Consider the following 15,731-nt stretch of genomic DNA (forward strand, 5'->3'; position numbering starts at 1 on the left):
CCTAAAATTAGTGCCACATTTCACTGCCCAAGGAGACATTAAAAGTAGATCTTCTTAAAACCGAGGAGAGAAAAGCATAGGATAAAGGCTGTCCTTCCCCGATTGGGACCGCTGTCGGATTGTGACCAATCGTTACTACGCATGCGCGTTTAACGTAATTTCCTCTTTCGGGATGAGAGTAGAACATGATTTGAGTTAAAATACAAATAAGATATTACATGATCAGTGTGGGTCAAGTCAACAGGGTTATAGACGAGTGGAAGTATAAATTCGAATACGGAACACAGTCCTGGGGATTTAATTGTTAATTTGATTTGCAGGGCTGTGTCGACACGCCTCTGCTCCATTTGCTCGAATTGATTCGAGCAGGAAAGCTCGAGCATAACATCCCTTAAAGTCGTCTATGAACTTGTTAAAGCTTTGCGCCTAGCTTTAGCTTAGTCTAGCTAGCATCGGGGAAAGGAACAAGTCGTCAAGTCATCTCATCGCAAAACGCGTTTATGCTTTGTGACCTACTTTAGCTTAGCCTAACTAGCATCTGGGTGAGGAACAAGTCTTAAAGTCGTCGAAGAACTCGTTTGAAGCTTAGCGACCTACTTTAGCTAAGCCTAGCTAGCAGCTATCAAAGGCACCTCCATCAGAACTCACGTGTGGAAATGCCCGCTAGAACAAAACCGACTGAGTTCCAGGAGGAACACTCGACAGTTTGCAATGTAACGCACGAGAAAGTAGTTATTCACATACCAGAAGGTGGGTTCATTTTTATATCTACAAATTCACTTAATGGTAGTTGTAGAAATGCTATTTTTGTGCGCAGCAATTGCAAATTATTTAATTCTCTCAAGTTGACCCAAGAAGGGACAAGCTTGATTTCAAGGCAATAAAACAATACAAACAAAACCATGCAGAATAAAACATGGAAAAAAAGTACAAATTCAAAAAATTAACTATTTTCTATTTTTAGATTGTAATGCAAATAAAAACTATGATTCGTCCCTTGTTTTTTAATCAAAAAAGTGAAAGATCCTAATCACAAGAAGGAAATATTTTACATTTCCTTTGTTTTAGGAAAAAGTTCAAATCCAAAAGCAGTTTTGAAACAGCGTTTTTCCTCCCGCTTATTTCAATCCAAAAATATTAATTTAGAAAAAAAATAAAACTGAATGGTGACTCTTCACAATTTTTTTCAGTCAATAAAAAAGACTAGCTGTCATTTTTCCTTTTAAGTTAAGAAGGATTCAAATAAAAATGTGATGATTCCCCTTTTTATAAAAGGATTCTAAATAAATTGAAATCTCAAAAATACAAGAGAATATCTGCACTCAGGTGGCTCAAAACGGATTTTGGAAAAATTTAAAGGTCTGTGAGGATACTTCACTAACCAATAGTCCTTTTCTTATTAAAATACACTAAACAGTTCACTGTTGACTGTGATTGATTGTGCTATGTGGGCAACCTCACGAATGTATTGTGTCCTCTTCAGTTTAATTTCATTACCTTGGCAACCAGCATATTAGTAAATTCTTCCACTGCCAATATAAGACTTAAGATTCCCAGTCTCACCTAAAGGATTTCTAGTTGGATTGACAGTTTATAAAATACAGTCATACCAATACTTACGAATGCCTCTAGGTATGACATTTTCAGGTTATGAAATTATAATATGCAAATAAGTGACTCGAGATCTATGAAGAAGATCCAGGTTACGAAATCCCCCAAAATTGATTTCCTTATATGTTCATTTGTATTATATATATTGTTGTGGATGCATTGATTCTCACTTTAGAACATTGTTACCCTCTACTAGGCTTTCATTTCATCGCTCTCATTCTATCTTCTATAATCACAATAAAATCATTCAATTCAATTGGCTGTCTCACAACTACCACTATCCATGTTTCAAGATTCTCTCTTACATACCTGTCCACCTCAAATAAATGCTCCCCTTATCAATGATTGCAATTCCCCTTATTAAGCGATTGAATACCATACAAATGCAACGCGGCACATATATTCACATAAATACACACAGGGCACAGGTAAAAGTGTAAAATGTAGTACAAGTGGACGGCTTTCGGCCCTGGTAGGAAATGCTCTTGCCGCCATCTGGCAGACGAACACGGGTATTACGTCTCCCATAATAACGGCCGCGGAGGGAACTAATTCAGCGGTGCATGGCCCATTTTCACGTTTTTTATTTTATTTTAAGACATTAATAAATCATTTCCTCATTTTCTCTCATTGCTTGTTTGCTCACATCTTTAATACAAAATTGGGACGCTATTATTAATTTTAAAGGGTTTAGTTGGTAGTTGTATGAGGACCGTGGAACGAATTAGAGAATTTACATACAGACGCTCCCCTACTTACGAACGCAATTGGTTCCGAGCGATTGTTCATAAGTTGAATTTGTTTGTAAGTTGATTCAGTGCTATATTTTGTATTATAATTTATGTTTAAGGCCGATATAAGTATATTGAAGGTTTATATAAGTGCATTTGTATGTTTAAGGCTTGTATAAGTAACACGCATTGGTTTGTACTGAAAAAAAACATTTAATAAAATGGAGAGAATATGTACAGTACTGTAGAGAGAGAGAGAGAGAGATTTATTTATTAGAAACTGGCCAAAAGAAGCGACCTAATGACAATTGCAGTTTTCTTCTTTTTTTCATCATAAATGATGTGGTAGCACTGTATGGCATCATTCAATTGATTTGCAAACTTTGTGCAACGTTCAATATTTGGGTCCTGCTGCTCGATCTTTCTGTTTATAAATGGTGTTGAATGTGCAACGCTCACCACTCTCACGCGCATCAAGCTTCGTTATTATTGCCACTCGTTTCAAATGAAATGGCTTGCCTCTTCCTTGCAACTCCCTCAATAGAAGTTATGCTTTTTACCAACCATATTCAATATTGGATGCATGAGATATTTAATGATACAAATGAAAAAGGTTCTTTGCACACTGGAGATACATTCACGCACTTCCGCATTGCAACGAAGAAGAAGGTAGATGCTGGGTGAGCTGAGCTCTCACAGCGCCAGGCGTTGGTATTAGCGGCGGAAAGAAGTACTACTCCGAAAAAGGCGAAATACAAAATTTTGGACTTAAACGCAATTTGCAGACATGTTCGTATGTACCGTTGTTCGTAAGTTGAATGTTCGTAAGTAGGGGAGCGTCTGTATAGTACACCTACTTAAGAAATTTTCAAGTTACGAAAAAAGTTCTGGACCCAATTAATTTTGTTAGAAGTACGACTGTATATCATTCATCTTTGTATCTTTGCAGGTTTCAGAAATCAGCCCCCCCAATTCAAAGGGCAGGAGCCCGAGTTCCCTCACCACCAAAAGAGAGAAGAGCAACTTGAAATAAAAATGGAGGAAGATGTCACCTGGTCAACTGGTGAGGAGTCTTTTAAGATAGAAGAGGATCTGGGCAAGGCCAGTGGAGGGACAGACCCTGCAAACACCTCTGCATGGCCCAAAATTAAAGAGGAAGCAGAGCCGCCTCAACAGCAAAAGAGGGAAGATCAACCTCCAATCAAAAAGGAGGAAGATGTCACCTGGTCATCTGGTGAGCTTTTCAAGAGTGAAAATGATCTCCTAATGGATTTGGTTGCAGATTTACTGTCAAAGCCATTTTCAAGACAGACTTTTCAAGAAAAGCTGGACATCATTAAGAATGGTCGTACAACTCCAAAGCTTGCAAGCCTGTCACAAACGGGAAAAGGGTTTGTCCGCCACTTCCAGTCCACTAACTACGAACGGTACCCCTGGCTCACAGGTTCTGAGGAAAACTGCAAATTGTATTGCTGGGAGTGCTTATTATTTGCCACAGATCGATATGGTGTTTGGAGCAACACTGGATTTGTAAATTTGACTTGACTTGACTCGGTAAAGCACGTCTGGATGATTTTGATTTTTTTTTTTTTTTTGCCTCACACATTTAATGGCATTTTTGAGCATTCAGATGTGCTTTTTTCAATACTACAGGACCAAAAAATGGATGTACAGTTTAGTCTGGAAAAAATAAAGGAGTTTTGTGACACAGTTGAACGCGAGAGGAGCCGATACGAGGAAATCTACGAGGCCACTGAAGCGGGTGCTCCAAGTGCGCGCGAAGAGGTCAAGTGCAAGATCCTTGGGCGCACTACCACCAACTCAACGACAGGGTTCTGGACAATATTATTTGCCAGACGCAGACCAGATTTCAAGACCACGAAAGACTGGTGTTTGTCTCCCTCCTTGACCCGCAGAAGTTTCGGGAATTCCAGAAAACTTTCCCACATGCAGCCTTCTCCAGTTTAACGCAGAGCCACAGAACACTTTTCAATCTGCCTCGGCTAAGAACAGAACTGAGTGTAATGTATGCCATGGATGATTCTGCAGGAAAATCTCCCACTGATCTCCTTGACTTCCTTCAGCAGAAAAATCTGAGGGAGAGCATGGGGCAGCTGTACACATTAGTGTGTTTGGCGGTGACCTTCCCCGTATCCACTGCTTCTTTCGAATGGACATTTTCAGTCTTAAAATGAATAAAAACTTATGCCAGAAATACGACAGGACAGGCTCGACTTTCAGCATTAGCTCTGATGGTGATAGAAAATAACTTCTTGATTGATATGAAACGCACAGATAATCTGTATGACAGTACAGTGGTACCTCGTCATACGACCGCTCGTCATACAAAATGCTCGTCTTACGGGGGAAATTTCGATTGAATAATTTGATTTGATGCGGTCAAAATTTCGTGATGCGACCAAGCCAGGTGGCCATGGCATTTTTTTTTGCATCTCTTTCATGTATAAAATATGTCTACGAGCACTGGTGGGCGGACTTTGCATTTCCACACCCGTCCCCCCCCCATTTGGTCTACATTTACATACCAGGTAAACAATACGTATTACTATGGATCGGCAAAGTTTTGCTAAGAAAAGGCGACCGTTGACAAAGGACATGAAACGCGAAATAATTGAAAAACATGAGCGTGGGGTACGTGTTACCGAGCTCGCTCGGCAATACGAGAGGAATACGTCAACCATATCCTCCATCCTTAAGCAGAGGGACGCAATTAAGGAGAAGAGGCCTACCAAAGGACTATCTATCATTTCCCACCGGCGCAGTGACATTCACGACGAGATGGAGAACCTTCTTTTATTGTGGATAAAAGAAAAACAATTAGCAGGCGATAACCTGGCCGAGTCTACCATTTGTGAAAAAGCCAGCCGAATTTACATGGATTTGAGGAGAGCCTTCAACAACTTCACAAACATTTAAAGCGAGTTCGAAAAATTTAAAAAATGTACTGGAATACACTCTGTAATCCGACACGGAGAAGCGGCGAGTTGCAATTCGAAAGCTGCGGTGGAATTTATCAAGACATTTGCCTTGATTATCGCCCAGGAAAATTACACCCCCCAGCAAGTTTTCAACTGCGATGAAACTGGTCTTTTTTGGAAAAAAAATGCCCAGGCGGACATTCATCGTGGCAGAAGAGTAGGCATTACCGGGACACAAACCTATGAAAGACCGCTTAACGCTAGCGTTGTGTGCTAATGCCAGCGGTGACTGTAAAATTAAGCCCGCTACTGGTGTACAATGCGGAGAACCCGCGTGCCTTCAAGAGACACAACATCAACAAACAAAACCTACAAGTGATGTGGCGAGCTAATTCGAAAGCTTGGATTACTCGTCATTTTTTCACAGAATGGGTTAATCTGTGCTTTGGTCCGGCAGTCAAAACGTATTTGACAGAGAAAAGCCTGCCAATGAAATGTCTCCTGGTCCTCGACAATGCCCCTGGTCATCCTCCTGGTCTCGAAGAGGAAATTGTGGATGAATATAAATTCATCAAGGTGCTCTATCTACCGCCCAACACCACGCCACTCCTCCAGCCCATAGACCAACCATAAATTGTACACGAAGTATTTATTCAAGAAATGCTTCGATGTGACAGATGACACAGAGCTAACCCTTCGTGAATTTTGGAAAGAGCACTTTAATATTGTCCATTGCTTGAAAATTATTAACCATGCATGGCAGGGCGTCACACAACAAACTCTTAATTCAGCATGGAAAAAATTGTGGCCAGCTTCCGCTGAAAGTGACTTTGGAACAGCAGCCCCTGCTGCACATGATGAACTCGTGGATGATATCATGTCGCTTGGAAATTCCTTGGGGCTGGAGGTTGATGAGGCAGATGTGAATGACCTAATCGCCGAGCACCACGAAGAACTCATGACACAGGATTTAATCGACCTACAGGAGCCTGAACATTTGTTGCCGGAACTTAGTAGCGGCTACAAAAGATATCAAACACATGCTCGCGAAGTGGCAAGAGGTTTCGGATTTTATTGAAAAGACTCACCCTGACAAACTGGCAAGTGGTCACGCATCATCGTATTATGATGACATTTGTATGCGACATTATCGAAATATTTTGAAGGGTAGACAAAAACAAACAACTCTTGATGCGTTCGTTTTGAAGACTTCGGCGGAGCGGCCAGGTGGTGTCAACCCGTAGAACTATGTAAGGTAAAAAAGATTACAACAAATTTAGAATTTAGTTTTGTTTGAAGTTACATTAAATGTTGAGTGTCTGTTTTTTAGTTATCCAAGTTAATTTAAATTTGTTTGTTCGTTTACGAGTGCATTGTTGCCGTGGAGAAAGTCCCCCCGACCAGCCCCCCCCCCCCTCCGCCTCCGTGTGTGTCGTCTCTCCCCTCCGCGAAATGTGTCTAATTTTTCTCCTATTAAACACATTATTACTATCAAACCACTCGTTATTTATTACTTTGTCAATATATGGCGAATTATAAGAAATAAAACATTTTTTCCAATCCAATATCCTGTTTTTAATTTGTTTCCCATTCATTTCAATGGGAAACTTCCGCTCGAGTTACGAGAATCTCGTCATACGAGCTCAGTTCCGGAACGGATTAAGCTCGTATGTCGAGGTACCACTGTAGTTGAAATATTCTTGAAGAAAGAGAGGAGGATGGATTTTGTGTACAAATAAAAAGGATTTTTGGTGAGGAAAATGTGGCTAAATTCCTCAATATTTCAATTTTATGAAGTTATTATTGATGCTTTTTTGTGTCACAGCTGTAGCGTCAGTAAAGGTTTTTCTAGCCATGAAATAATTATTGAGGGTTGGATTGATTCAGACGTTGCAGTACTGAAGGCCTGGGTGTGAAATGCACGGCCTGCCACTTTATTTAATAAATGCAGATTTAAAGTTCAAATATTTATATTTATAATGGGGGCTGTTGAAGAAATTGGATGCTAATACAATACACTCATTTTTTTGAATTATTAATTTATTCATGTTATTAGCACCTACATTGGTACCTCGAGATACGAGCTTAATGCGTTATGTGACTGAACTCGTATGTCAATTTACTTGTAACTCAACTGAACGTTTCCCATAGAAATGAACTATAAACAAATTAATTTGTTGCAACCCTCTGAAAAATAACCAAAAACAGGATATTGGATTGGAAAAACATTTTTATTTGTTCTAATTTGCCATCTATTAACAAAGTAACAAATAACTAGTGGTTTAATAGTACTAAAATGTGTTTAATTGTACTAAAATTAGACAGATTTTGCGGAGGGGAGAGAGAGGGACAGAGAGAGGAGGTGGAGAGAGAGACTTTTTGCACGGCAACACACTCGTAACAACATAGACTAATTCAAATGAACTTGGATTACGATGCAGACACTCAAAAATAAATTTAATCTAACCTTACACTAAACTTAATTCTAATTTAGTTTAATTTTTTTTAATAGCTTTCTTCTCCTGGGTTGGCTCTATTTGCCCCGCCCCCACCCTGACTTTCAGATGCAACCTAACGAGGGTTGTTTGCTTAGGTCTTCCCTTCAAAATATTCCGAAAATGATGCACGCAAATGTCCTCACAATAGGATAACGCACGATCACTTTCCAACATGCCCGGGAAGAGGTACTACTCTTGCATTAGTGAACAAGCTCCGCCATTCGCACTGACTAGCGGGGAAAAAACCCACTGAAAAAATGCAACGCTCCGCCCAGTGCTCGTAGAGAAATTACACGAGGGAGTTGCGACCAGAAAGACAGTGCCCATGATGTTCTTATGAGCAGCCTCTCGCGTCCGCTGTATGCTCCTATATCAAAATTTGTCTCGTATCTCAAGATAAATATTTGCTCAAAATGTTACTCGTATCTGAAATTGCTCGTATGTCGGGGCACTCAGATGTCGAGGTATTACTGTATTTTGTTCAATAGCTCAAAAACCATTTCACATGATAACACCAAATTAACAGAAGACATAGGTGATTACCTTCTGTTTATCAAACACCTTTTAGTTTTTAAACGACACTCCATTTATTAATTATTAATTTATTACTGTTATTAGCACCTATTTTGTTCAATAGCTCCAAAACCATTTCACTTATTTCTCTTTATTGATCACCTTTTAATTTTGACGTGTTGACACCAAATTTACAGAAACGATAGTTGATTACCTTGTCTTTATCGAGCGCCTTTTAGTTTTTCAACAACACACCATTTCTAAATTATTCATTTATTACTGTTATTAGCACCTCTTTTGTTGAATATCTCCCAGGCCATTTGACCTATTCAGCCCAAATCAGTGATCAAGTGATAGCTGATTACCCCCTGATTATTGTAAACCGTTTAGTTTTTCAACGACACACTCCATTTATTAATTACGTCAGTGATGTTATCGCTGGGATTTCCTTCAACAGACAGAAAAAACAATGGCCTTTTTTTTTTTTTAAAGAGTAACATATATTTGTCAATATGGCATTCTTACACTCATTGCAATTGAATGAGATAGTTGAAATCCACTGCCCGTAGCGCTTGACTGGGATTCGACGGTGACGTCATCCTTTTCTTTTTCTCTGTTCATGGGCCCTCTTTGGCATAAAACCTGAAGGAATAAGGCAACCAAAAATGAAGCGCGGCTGGCTTGACATGGAAAGAGAAACGGCGGCTCACTTGACCGCATTCTTCTCTTTGACACTTCAGCAAGTATGCAGAACTGAAGTGAGGACAATGTCCGCTAGAACGACAGCAAAGTTCAAGAAGAAACTTTCTGGGACAAAAGAAGAGCCAGCACCCCAGCCATATTCGACTTTTAGCAAAATAATGCATGCAAAGGTCGTTCTTCACAGACTCGAAGGTGGGCCCACTTTTGACGCTCATTTTTTATAGTGCATACAAGCAGAAGCTGCTTGCGCGACATAGCCTTTCCACTTTCAACCAGCTGTGGCAGCAGTTTCTCATGGGGCCTCTATTTATGTCCTCTGGTTCTCCGTATTGAGGTTGATGTGAAACAAAATTGGCCAGGTATGAAGCCATGTTTGCACAATCGCCCCCGCCAACATTCCTTATTGGAAGTGGCCAGAAGAATGCCGAAATGTTTGCCAAGTGGATCCAGCAATAACGACAAAGTAGTTGACTCTTATAATCCCAAACCTTTAGCCCCCACAATGGACGCAAGTGTAGCAAGCACGTGTGACATACTAGAGTGTTTGATTTATTAGTGTGACATGCTAGAGTGTTTGATTTATTAACGATTGCATGTAAAGAAGCTATGACGAGTTTGGATTGAATGTGTGTATCGGTGTTCGATTGGTGATCCTTGGGTCCACATGGCAAGTGTGGGGCATGTTAAAGTAGATCGGTATTCGATTATTGATGTCTTAGCAAATAGCTTGAGGCACGGGAGGTGTGCTGAATCATTACAGTAAAAGTTGGATTGAACTAACAACAACATCTCGCTGTTCTGATTATTTCCCCCTGTGTCTCAAGATCGAATGCAGGGTGTAACATTTTGGAGGCACCGCTGGGATTGCTGTTCAGATGTCCAGTGTCCAAGACCTGCTCACTGAATTCTGAGCCAGCTAAATCCCCCCAAACACTACAAACCAGGCAGATGGCAGTGAGAGGAGGTGTTGCTGTTTAAGAAGAACTGGAAGTTGGCGGTTGAGTACTTGTCATCTGAGGCCTACGAGATCATCAGAGGGACGGTAAAGACGTGCCAGTTCAGAGTTCACTCCTGTACAGTCAACAGAGCTCCTAGATCGTCAACAAAATGGAACAGTTACTCGAAGAGGTGGTAGGAACATTGAACAACCTGACGGAAATTAACCTACTGGAAATATGTGATTTTCTTAACATATTAAGAAGTGTTAAACGGAAATCGCGTCTATCATTAGTGGCTCACATTGTAAAGTACCTAGAAAGAGAAGAACTAGAGGAACTGCAGGATGAAGGCATGTCTGAATTGTTGAAACTGAAAGATAAAATATCAGATATGAAGCATGAAGTCAAAATAGATGAAAACGAAAAGCAAGGATCAAGATTGGAAGAGACTCCAATAACTTTGCCCCAGCTACCAGATGCTGCGGACCCTCAAGGGGGTGTGTCTCCCCAGCCCCAGCCAAGCTCATACTGGCGCAAGGACTTCAAAATTGCCGGCCAAATAGGTGAACCAGGCCAGAGGGACAAGCTGACATTCTCCAGCCTTGTTCATCAAATTGAAAATGGACTGAATAGGGGTTACTTAGATGTGGAAATTATTGATGCAGTTATCAGAGCTATCTCCCCCAGTTTGCAGCTACGTAATTATTTGGAAGAGAAACCTAACCTCACTCTTCCCACACTCAAATGCATCCTACGCACTCACTTTCAGGAGAGGAGTGCTACCGACCTCTATAAGCAGTTAGCTTCAGAAGTGCAGCAGATCAAAGAGACTCCTCAAAGTTTCTTAATGCGAGTCTTGGGTCTTAGGCAGAAGGTATTGTTTGCATCTCGAGAATCAGAATCAGGACTCCAGTATGACCCAAGTTTAGTCCAGCGTATGTGCTTGCACACAATACTCACTGGTCTCCAGAGTGACAGTGTTAGGGTAGATATGCAGCCTCTCTTGCTGGACTGTAAGACTTCAGATGAACTGTTACTAGAGCGGTTAAATATAGCCTGTGCTAATGAAGTGGAAAGGAGAAATAAAAAGAAGTTTAGTACCCCACAGGCAGCGACACATGTTAGCAAGGTGCAGTCAGAAGAACTACGACCTACCAATTGCCCTGTAGAAGAAAAACCAAAAGTGTCCCCTGAGGTACGAGCGGAGTTGACTGAACTTAAGGCAAGTGTTGCTTCTCTTAAAGATCTCAGTGCAGAAATAGCTCAGATAAAGGAGATACTACAGCAGTCTACATTTCAGCCTCAGTCCTACCCCCACCCTCAGTTAGAAGACCAGTTGGGGACCCCCAGCCACCTTCTGCTCAACAAAATTACTACAGCCAGCCCCCAGCACCCCACTGGAACACTAGCCGCCCTGCTTATGTCCCAAGGAGGTGTTTTGCCTGTCAGCGAGGAGGGCGAGATGTACAGTGCACACACTGTTATCGCTGTGGGAGTGGAGAACATTTCCAAGTTGGATGTAAAACACGAATTGTCAGGCCGCTAAGAGAAGCCCCTTTAAACGACTAGTGGTTGCCCCTGCGGGACGAGTGTCAACCATGAAGAGAGAGAAGTCTCAACTATTTATACATGGTGACTGTGGGAAATTTCCTAGCAGAGACAAAGGCACGTCCTACCGGCCACCCCCGGCAGCAATAGGTCATCAACATAAAATTACCTCCCTAGTTGGAAGGCAATGTCTAGTTCAGTGTTATTTGAATGGCCACCAACTACAAGTATTATGGGACACGGGTTCGCAAGTTTCAATTATTGACGAAAGGTGGAAAGAGGAATATTTACCTGGCGTGCGACTGAGAAATGTCTTAGAAATATTAGAAACATCTGCAGATCTGACATTGATTGCAGCAAATGGGATTGAGATGCCTTATATTGGGTGGGTTGAGACAACATTTCATTTGGTCTCAGGGGTACACAGAAAAAACCCATTGACAATTCCAATGCTTGTGACAAGCGGGCATCATCTGTCCCATCCCATTATTGGTTTTAACGTTATTGAACACATTCTGGCACAGACCGAAGTGGATCAACAGTACCTTGCTGTGAGGAGGGCTTTCCCAAGTCTCAAAAGAAACGAGGTGAGGACTTTTATACAGGCCGTCAGTGCGGAACAGATAGACCAGTATGTAGTGAGAGCTAGGAAAAACAGGGTTTTAGTGCCAAAACACACCATTATTCAGATTGAATGTCGTATAGCTGCCAAACCTTTCAAAGAGGGCACGAGTGTGCTTTTTCAGCCAGATGTGAATGCCCAGTGGCCAGAGGGTCTTGAGTTCAACGACACCTTGGTCAGGGTAAGAAAGGGTGTTTTCCCTGTCATTACAATTGATGTCTCGAATCCTACAGGCCATGATATTCTTTTACCCGGGCGCACTGTAATTGGCACAGTACAACAAATTTTGACTATACTTCCCGCTGAGATTTTTGAACCAACCCCAGCACCAACTGCAGTGAACCATACCAGCATTCGCACCCCATTCAATACAGGTGAACAATGGGACCCACCTGTAGATGTAAGTCACCTGACAGAGGAGCAGAGAAAGGTAGTCAAAAGAATGCTGAGAGAAGAGTGTCACTCCTTCTCAATCTCAGACAATGACATTGGCTGTATTGACAGATTACAAATGACTATCTCTCTCAAAGATTCTGAGCCAGTAAAGCGTTCATATATGTCAGTGCCCCGACCATTGTACCAAGAGATGAAGGGTTATCTCCATGACTTAATAGCACAGGGCTGGGTGAGAAAGTCAAACTCATCATACTCCTCGCCGGTCGTGTGTGTCAGAAAAAAAGATGGAACTCTTCGGTTATGCGTAGACTATAGAGACCTAAATAGGAAGACACATCCAGATAGACAGCCGATCCCCAGAGTTCAAGACATCATGGATAGCTTGGGCGGGAACTCCTGGTTTTCCCTCCTAGACCAGGGGAAGGCATATCATCAGGGGTTAATGTCTGAGGAATGCCGAGCACTGACTGCTTTTGTTACACCATGGGGACTGTACGAGTGGATCCGTATCCCTTTTGGCCTCATGAACGCCCCTGCATCGTTTCAGCGTTGCATGGAGGAATGTCTGGAAGGACTCCGGGATAATATCTGCATCCCTTACTTGGATGATACGCTGGTTTTCAGTAAGACTTTTGAAGGGCATGTAGAAAATGTGAGACAAGTACTTTGTCGCCTCAGAGAGTATGGCATCAAACTAAAACCCAGCAAGTGCAATCTCTTCAAAGCTGAGGTTCGCTATTTGGGCAGGATAGTTTCTGCAGAAGGCAGCAGGGTGGATCCTGCAGATTTTGAAGCTGTTCGATCACTGAAAGACATCAAACCACACACTGTGGGTCAACTCAGAAAGATGCTTGGTCTACTGACTTATTACAGACAATATATCAAAGACTTTTCCAGAAGAGCGAGTTGTCTGTATGACCTTCTGAAAACAGACCAGAGTAATGCCCCAAACAAAACAAAGACAAAGAAACCAAGCCATGTTGTTCCCTCAAACAAGCCGATCACATGGACTGACGAGCACCAGCAGGCGCTTGAACAACTGATTGAATGCCTGCTCCATCCACCAGTATTAGGATTCCCAGATTTTACCCAGCCATTCATTGTACACACTGATGCCTCACACCAAGGGTTAGGTGCAGTGTTGTGTCAGAAGCAGGATGGCAAACTTAGAGTCATTGCCTACGGCTCCCGCACATTGACAGCAGCTGAAAAGAATTATCACTTACATTCTGGTAAACTGGAATTTTTGGCTCTAAAATGGGCAATCACTGACAAGTTTCGAGATTATTTGTACTATGCCCCAGCATTCACGGTATATAGCGACAACAACCCGCTCACATACATTCTATCCACTGCAAAATTAAATGCAACCACTTCCAGGTGGGTTGCAGAATTGGCTGATTTCTACTTTACAATAAAATATAGGCCAGGGAGGGAAAACAATGATGCTGATGCTTTGTCAAGGATGCCGCTGGATGTTGAGTCGTTGATGAAGGAATGTTCTGAGGAACTACCACCCGATGCCATCGTTGCCACGATCCAAGCAATCAAGGTACAGGAAATGTTCCCTTTGAGTCTGCCTTCATTACAGATGTGCTGTTCAGTGACAGATGTAGAGGAGACAGCTGCTGCGTCAATCAGCCCTATACCAAAAGAAGAGGTAAGGAAAGCACAACAATCTGACCTGTTCATTCGTCCTGTGTTGAATTATAAACTGTCAGGTTGTAAGCCATCAGCGGAGGAGTTGAAGTTGCTCAGCCCAAAGACAAAATGTTTGCTCAGGCAGTGGGACAAACTGATAACAGACAGTGACGGGATTCTGTACAGAACCACCACAACCCGTAAACAGTTAGTCTTACCGGAACAATATCGAGGAACAGTAATGAAAGAGTTGCATAATAACATGGGGCACCAGGGTGTCGACCGCACAGTATCCCTTGTGCGTGATCGTTTCTTCTGGCCATATATGCAGTCTGATATTGAACATTATGTGACTAAAACCTGTCCTTGCCTAAAACAAAAAAAACCATGCCAGGAACAGAGAGCACCATTGACGAATATTGTGACAACACAGCCCTTTGAGCTGGTTTGCATTGACTTTCTTCATCTTGATCGATGCAAAGGCGGATATGAGTATATCCTCGTTATTGTCGATCACTTTACACGTTTTGTCCAAGCATATGCCACCACCTCCAAGTCAGGAAAGGCTGCTGCAAACCTTATCTTCAATGACTTTGCCCTGAAGTTTGGGTTCCCCTTACGTATCCACCATGATCAGGGAAGAGAATTTGAAAATAATTTGTTCACACAGTTGAAGAGACTCAGTGGCATGGCTGGATCCAGGACAACACCTTATCACCCGATGGGTAATGGTCAGGTGGAACGAATGAACAGGACATTGCTGCAGATGCTAAGAACACTGAGTGAGACACAGAAATCAAATTGGAAGGAGTCTTTGAACAAGCTTGTGCATGCGTACAACTGTACCCGTTGTGATGTGACAGGTTATTCACCATTTTACCTACTGTTCGGGAGATCGCCGAGGCTTCCAGTGGACATGCTCTTTGGACTGTACAACAAGTCCGATACAGATGGACAGCAGGACTATGTGGAGAAATGGAGACGAGGGATGGAGGAGGCGTACACCATTGCCACCGAGAGTGCACGGAAAGCTGCAGAACGAGGTAAAAAGCACTATGACACCAAAGTGAGGAGCTCTGTGCTACAACCAGGAGAACGCATCCTGATAAAAAACCTGACACCAAGAGGCGGACCTGGAAAACTCCGTGACTTCTGGGAAGATACAGTTCATACGGTGGTGAGGCGAATGGGATCTGATCTACCAATTTATGAAGTCAGGCCAGAAAAAGGTAAAGGGCGTTCCAGAGTTCTGCACAGAAATCTACTGATGTCCTGTGATCATTTACCTGTTGAGGCAACAGTAGAAGAAGGAAAAATTGGCAAAAGTATGCAGAGAAAGAAACAGCAGCCCGTATCTCATCTTCAAGAGTCAGACGAAGACAGTGGTGACGAATATGACTTTCACTACGAGCCCCTCCAGGTGCTAAATGAGAGAGATGCCCAAGGGATGGAGTCTGAGCACAGGCCACTGTCAGCGAATCGGAGACTCGGAGTGAAGGGCCCTGCTTCCGGACCAGTACAACGAGAAGATGACTATCAGCGGGAGGACCTGCCTGGTGAGGGAACAAATCTGGCTGTTGAAGATCCTCGTG

The 15,731-nt window shown here is 42.3% G+C and overlaps 1 long non-coding RNA gene across 1 annotated transcript; it reads left to right on the plus strand.

Annotated features, from left to right (window-relative positions):
* Positions 1-86: 86 nt before the first annotated feature.
* LOC144065319 (uncharacterized) lies at positions 87-4,562 on the plus strand. The gene is made up of 2 exons (XR_013297132.1): positions 87-750; positions 3,292-4,562. It is a non-coding gene; the product is annotated as an uncharacterized LOC144065319 (long non-coding RNA).
* Positions 4,563-15,731: the final 11,169 nt, after the last annotated feature.

The sequence above is a fragment of the Stigmatopora argus genome, chromosome 20 (genome assembly GCF_051989625.1).
Source record: "Stigmatopora argus isolate UIUO_Sarg chromosome 20, RoL_Sarg_1.0, whole genome shotgun sequence".
Taxonomy (NCBI): domain Eukaryota; kingdom Metazoa; phylum Chordata; class Actinopteri; order Syngnathiformes; family Syngnathidae; genus Stigmatopora; species Stigmatopora argus.